The following is a 7,631-nucleotide window of genomic DNA, read 5'->3' as shown; positions in this document are numbered from 1 at the left end:
ATCCTTAATGAACCTCCTATAAAACCCTGCATGACCTAAAAAACTTCTAATTCCTTTTACATTCACAAGTGGAGGTAATTTACTAATCACTTCTATTTTAGCTTGATCAACCTCCATCCCTTTCACAGAAATCTTATGGCCAAGCACTATTCCTTCTTGAACCATAAAGTGACATTTTTCCTAATTCAACACCAAATTGGTGTCTTGGCATCTTTGCAAAACAATGGACAAGTTAGATAGGCAGTCATCAAATGAATCTCCAAACACAGAAAAATCATCCATGAATACTTCAATTATTTTCTCAACTAAGTCAGAAAAAATAGCAAGCATATACCTTTGAAATGTGGTTAAAGCATTACAAAGCCCAAAAGGCATCCTTCTATATCAAAATATTTCAAATGGACGAGTAAATGCAGTCTTTTCTTGATCAATTGGATCCACGGCAATCTGATTATAGCCAGAATATCCATCTAGAAAGCAATAAAATGCATGACCAGCTAACCTTTCTAACATTTGGTCTGCAAATGGCAGAGGAAAATGGTCTTTCCTGGTCATATCATTCAGTCTTTTATAATCTATGCACATCCTTCAGCCTGTAACTGTCCTTGTAGGTATCAATTCATTTTTTTCATTTGGTATCACAGTCATTTCTCCCTTTTTAGGTACCACTTGTACAGGACTTACCTAGCTGCTGTCTGAAATGGGATATATAATTTCAACATCCAAGAGTTTCATAATTGGTTTAAATTTTTCTTCAAATATAATTCTATGTTTGAAAAAAGATAGATTAATAACTTTCAAATCTGATATGCTCCATCCTATTGCTGACTTGTGTGCTCTCAAGATTCTCAACAACTTTTCTTCCTTGAGTTCATTACTAATTATGACTGGATTTATGTGATTTTGGTCCAAAAATGCATATCTCAAGTGAAAAGGCAGTTACTTGAGTTCTAACTTTTGAGTTTTTTCTTCTTCTACTTCTTTTTCAGTTCTTCCTTGATTGGTTTCTCTTCAGGGGTAAGGACTGGTAGAGTTTCCAATTGTTGCACAATTTCCATAAGGTGTTCTTCCTTATGCATCATAGGTTTAGTATTTCCTGCAGTTATGGTTTCTCTCAACACAGAAATTTCATCAAATTCATCAAGATGATAAGGAGTAATAAGAGAATCCAGTATATCCACTCTCATACATGAGTTATCATCAATTGGATATTTGAGTGCTTCAAAAACATTAAATATTACTTTTTCATCCTGCACTCTAAGCATGAGCTCTCCCTTTTGAACATCAATAAGAGCTCTTCCAGTTGCAAGGAATGGTCCAAAATCAAAGGTATATTTGCATCTACTTCCATGTCTAGAATTACAAAATCTACAGGAAAAATAAATTTGTCAACCTTAACCAACAAATCTTCTACAACTCTATATGGATAAGTAAAAGATCTATCAGCTAATTACAGTGTAATGTTGGTTGGTTTCACTTTTTCTATTCCCAACTTCTTCATGATAGCTAGAGGCATGAGATTAATGCTTGCTCCTAGATCACATAAAGTTCTTCCCACAGTACATTTTCCAATTTCACAAGGGATGTTGAAGGATCCTGGATCTTTGAGTTTTATAGGAAGTTTTCTTTTAAGAATAACACTACATTCTTTTCTTAATGGTACTGTCTTGTCATGTTCCAACTTCCTTTTCTTGGAAAGCAATTCTTTCATAAACTTAGCATAAGATGACATCTGCTCCAATGCTTCTGCAAAAGGAATGTTGATCTGTAGTTTCTTGAACACATTCAGAAATCTTTCAAACTGCTCCTCTTGCTTAGGATTTTGCACTCTTTGAGGATATGGTAACCTTATATATTTTTTTGGATCAATTGGTCTGCAAGCATCCTCAAAGAGCTGTTTCTTTGTCTTTCTTTCAAAATTTGTAGGAGTTTCTACCTTATTTTCTGAATGTTCTTTCTTTAATAGCTTGAAATTTTCTTGTTACAGATCTTTTTCTATTCTTCCTTTTTCTGCTGCATCACTCACTTTTTTTCTGCAGGTTTTGGACTGGTTACCACAACTCCAATCCTTGTTGTTATAGCTTGACACTGCTCTTTTGGATTTATCACTGTGTTACTTGAAAATCTTCCCTCATCTCTATTTGCTAGTTGTTCAGCTAACTATCCAATCTGAGTTTCTAGCTTCTTCATGGAAGCTTCTTGATTTTTAATGCTGGTTTGAGTGACCTTCATGAACTGTAGCATTGTCTCTTCACTCTCATTCATTCTTTCATTCATAGGTTTGGACAAATTTTGACTTCTTTGAGGTTGAGTAGAGGAATTTTCTTGAAAATACTGTTGTTGCTGTGAAGTTCTTGCATTTGAAAATGGAAGAGAGGGATTAGTGTTTTTCACAGCAGAATTTTGAGGATTCCATTTGTAAAATTGTTGATCCTGTTATTTGGATATTGGAACCCAGGAGAAAATGATTGTTGAGGAAAAGATTGTTGTTGTCTTTGATAATTCCCCATATAATTAACTTGCTCTTGTGGATCTGGTATAGGTACATCACATGCACCATTAACATGATTCCTTCCACAAAAATCACAACTCAATTGATTGGTTGCAACATTTCCAGCTTGTAGATTGCTGATTTGCTGAGTCAAAACTGCTATTTGCTCATAAAATAATTGATTCTACAACTGATTATGTGCAAGATAAGTTTCTATAGCTTTAGCTTCATATCAATTACTTCTCCCTGCATGTCTTGAGTTGGAAATCTGGTACATAGATGAAGCTATCATCTCAATAATTCTTTGAGCTTCTTCTAAGGATTTCATGCTTAAAGAACCTCTTACAGCTACATCCACCATGGTTCTAGTCACTACATTCATTCCATTGTAAAAAGTTTCCAACTGCATCCACTCTGGAATACAATGATGTGGACATCTTCTCAACAACTCTTTATATCTTTCCCAGGCTTCATATAGTGATTCTCCTTCCTGCTGCATAAAGGATGTGATTTCCCCTCTCAGTTTGGCAGCTTTTGATAGAGGAAAATACGTGGTTAAAAATTTGTTCACAAGTTCTGTCCATGTGGTTATGCTCGCTTGAGGTTGTGTTTGTAACCAACACTTGGCCTTGTCTCTCAAAGAGAATGGAAATAACCTCAGTCTTATAGCATCTTTACTCACTCCATTCATCCTTATTGTGTTACATAATTGCAGAAAATTAGAAATATGCAAGTTAGGATCATTAGAAATTCCACTAGAAAATTGATCCTGTTGTACCAAATGAAGCAAGGCTGGTTTGATTTCAAAGTGATTAGCTTGAATGGTTGGTCAAACTATTGAAGAGTTATATCCCTGCATATTTGGAATTGCATAATCTCCTAATGTCCTCATTCTATGTTATTCTGCCATTTCAATTTCTAGAGTTGTCTATCCTAAAGGTGAATGTGTTTTCTGCAGAAGAAGAGTAATCTAAATTTTTGGAGAATGTATAGTTTCTAAATCACTATCACCTTCTACAAAACTTTCTGCTCTAGCCTCTTTTCTTAATCTTCTTAAAGTTTTATCTATGTCAAGATCAAAGACAAGAGTAGACTTATTTTTATTTTTACCACACATATAAAGTTAAAATGAAGTGAAAGAGTGAAAAATCAGAAAACTGCAGAATTTGTACACAATTTAAAAAACAAACACAGATATAGAACTGCACTACTTCAATATGCAAATAATGAAACTACTTATACAACTACAAAAATCTATTAGTAATAAGAGTATAAAGGTACAAAGTTAACTACTAAATTGATTACAAAACAGAAAAAAAAATTCTAAAAGTAATCTGATATTGCAGAAAATTTAAGAAAACAAATGCTCAATCTAGTTATTTTCTTGTTACTAATGATATTGAAAACAACTATTCCTCGGCAACAGTGCCAAAAACTTGTCACCTTCTCAATAGAAGTAATTTTGACTAGCAAGTGTACTAGTGTTATGGTAGCAAGTTATAAAATTTTTAGAACTATGATTGAGTCCCAAATATCGTCCTCAGGGAATAGAATTCTCAAATATCACTTCACAAGTCCACAATTAGTTGAGCCTAACGGAATTCTATTGAAGTTTGAAAGCAAAAGCAACAAATATTAAACTTCAGAAAATAAAACAGAACAAAGATCATGAAAATATGTATTCAACAGATGTAGAAAACATAATTAGGGACTTGTTTCACCAAAACTTCAGTGTTGATTCAATAAAGTTTTGAACTTGCAAGTACTTAGATGGAATGACAATCAGTTACACAATATATTAATCAAAGGTTAATTACTTAACTCAATGAATCTAACATTCAATTCAATCATTCTAATCCCTTAGATCTGGTTCAATTAAATGTTGCATTAAGCATTAGAAACCAAAAGATTACAAGATAAAGATATCTTATCCCTAAGAAATCAATAATCTTGGTAATTGATTCAAATATGAGAAACAAGTTCAACTTCCATTGATAAAAGTTCCTCTATAATTAGTCAATCAAATTTCCATTCAACAACTACTTGAAAAGCAGAATCAATTACTCAATCCAATCCAGCACTCAAAGTTCAGATCCAAAATCAATTCAACACTTCCATTTCAGATCCACAATCCCTAACTACAAAGAGTTTAAGCAACCATTACAAAATGAAAAGAGAAAAAAAGAAAAGAATAAGATGAACGAAGAAGCATCTTCAAGCCAATCTTCAATCTGATTCCTCAAGATTTGAAGCTTGGTGTTCGTCCCCAATCTCTCTCTCAGAGTCTCTCAACACCAGAAAACAAATGGAAAGTAAAAATGAACAAAAGATCCCAACAGATCTGAGCTAATTCGTATTTATAGAATTCCCGCCTTTCTGGCGTGGTCACTATTTTTCACTGTAGTAGCCACGCACAGGCCTTTCTGATAATCTTCAGGACTAGAACTATTACTATTCTTCATAAAAGTAGTAACACAGAGGTTCAAGGTCTACGTGTGTTCACTTTCGTGAACAAAAGGAGACACGCGCAACTTGCAGTGATGGAAGGCTTTCTGGAACAATCACTTTTGTGAACAAAAGTGATAACACGCAGCTTGCTTTCCTAGAGGCTTCTCTGAAATGATCACTTTGGTGAACAAAAGTGATAACGCATATTTTTGTTATGCTGGAGCTCTCTCTGAAACGAACAAAAGTGATAACGCGCACCTTACTATGTTTGAAAGCTCTCTGGAACGATCACTGTCATTAGCAATAGTGATAACGCATAGGTCATCCTTCCATGTTAAGCTCTGGAACAATCAATTTTGCTAGGAAAAGTGATCACGCCCAGCTCTTGCTTCAACAAACCTTGTTCTTTGCTTCCAATTTTTGCTACTTTTCTTCTATCTTTCCTTTGATCTTCCAATCTTATGAACTTAGCTCATAATTTCCTACAAAAATATTATTAAATCATTACTTTTTACACAAAAAATTTCTAAAATCTAAATAACTATGTATTTAGGAAAGATTTTGAACTTTCTATTATTTTTTTGAGTTTTTCAGCTTTTTTCAACATATTTTCTTTATCAAATACATTAAAACTAAAGTAAAATACTGGTAAAATATGAATTTATCATAATGTCACATGCATGTGGATGTGGGTATGAGCGCCTCAAGGGCCAAGAACGGGTAAGGGTGCCTCCAAGGTGGGCTATGGTATTAGAGGCCTAGTGTTAAAAGACTTCGTTTGAGGGAAAGATTGTTGGGATGTGCACACAAAGTCTCACATTGACTAGAATCGGAAAGAATCAAGAACATATATGTATAGTAAATCTTGAGTTACCTTTTAATTGCAAAAAAAAAGTATATTTTTACTTTAAGTTATATTTAAATTTGAATGATATTTTAAAATATTTTATTAATTAGATTAATATAATTTATATTTCAATATTTAAATTATAATGCGTATGAAGATACTATGTATAAAGTTAAAATTACATTAAATTAAAATTTATTGAAATTAATAATAATATTTTGTATAGCTTAAGAATTGAAATTATAATTGATTCATACCTATTATCTTTGAATTGTATTTAAGAAAAATTTATTAAAATTGATAGTTATATAATGTTAAAAATGACATTAACAAATCTGCTATGAATGAAATTTAATAAAAAATTTTGGAAAATTTAATATCAAATGTTAAAAATAAGAAAAAGAATATTGAATAAATTGTACAAAAATATTTTTGTGAAAATATTATTTAACATTTGAATGTTATTGATTTAAATTATTTTATTGATTACTTTACTATAATCTATATTTAAATATGTACTTCAGACAGTAAAATCTACTTTGAATTAAAAAAACTACATTTACAAATTATTATTTTATATTGTATATTATTAAATTAATTTTTTAATGAAAAGACAAGTAAATTGTAATACAAAATTACTATACAATATATTGTTTTTTTTTTATTTTCTAACTTTTCATATATCACAAAACAGAACTTCATCTCTACTTATATAAGTTATGTTTACATAACTTTTAAAAACGTTTTTTCTATTATCTTCCTTTTTCTTTATATTAGACTTTTGCAATCATGTCAATTGTCAAGAGTTACCTATCCACATAGGTATATTTATTTTTGAGATTGATGTTTTTTATTTTGTTTTAGTAAATTGTGTTTATATATTTTAATTTAATTTATTAAGTAACCATAAAACTGTATTATTTTTAAATGATATCATGTCTTGAATTTTATTTTTAACTTGTTAATTTGTATCAAATCTATCATTATTTTCTTAACTAATCAAACTTGCAATAGTATAAACTTAGATTATTTAATATTGTATCAAATCTATCATTATTTTCTTAACTAATCAAACTTGCAATAGTATAAAGTTAGATTATTTAATATTGCCATGGAGTTGACGTATCATATAAGTTTATATTTTAAATTTTGTAAATAAAAAATATATAAATATTTAATTATTTTTATACCACTCATAATAGATTTTAATTAAAATATCTAAACCAAACTATTTTTTTTTACCATGCAAATTGATATATTTATATGTAGATTCAATTTATATTAATCACAAATAACTATTTGCTTTTATGTTTTCCATACTTTTGTAGGAGAATAACAACTTTCAATAAAAATAAATGGACTTTCCTTGACAGTCTAGATTCAACAACATATGATTGGAAAATAAAAGTGCGAATATTATGATTATGAAATACTCTAAATATATATATTAAAAAAAATTAATTGGTACTAATATGATACTAATTGATGAAAAAAGGTATTATTATTTGTATTTTTCTTATAAAAAATTTATTATTTGTAATAAATTATAATTATGTTGTCTTTTATATGTAGTTTTATACTAACTAACTTGATTTATTTTTAAATTTTCTAATTGATTAAATTTTTATTTTTATAGACCAATTGCATACATGCTTTCAATAGGACGGAGTATTGCTTATAGGTTCAAAGGTATATTAAAGGAAAGAAAAATATATTTCATAAAAAAATTTTGAGTAACAAAAAACAAAGATAGATTTGAAATTGTAAGAAAATATTTTAAGATATAACTTACTGAAAAATTTAATCAAATGATTGATTATATAAATAAAATATATTAAAATAAAT

General features: G+C 29.9%; 1 non-coding gene across 1 annotated transcript; it reads left to right on the top strand.

The window, feature by feature from the left end:
* Window positions 1–2,910: 2,910 nt before the first annotated feature.
* LOC113861638 lies at window positions 2,911–3,017 on the top strand. Its single transcript, XR_003504281.1, has one exon. It is a non-coding gene; the product is annotated as a small nucleolar RNA R71 (small nucleolar RNA).
* Window positions 3,018–7,631: the final 4,614 nt, after the last annotated feature.

Source organism: Abrus precatorius, unplaced genomic scaffold (genome assembly GCF_003935025.1).
Source record: "Abrus precatorius isolate BTA unplaced genomic scaffold, Abrus_2018 Scaffold1, whole genome shotgun sequence".
NCBI classification, from domain to species: domain Eukaryota; kingdom Viridiplantae; phylum Streptophyta; class Magnoliopsida; order Fabales; family Fabaceae; genus Abrus; species Abrus precatorius.
This window is presented reverse-complemented; position numbering and strand designations above follow the sequence as displayed.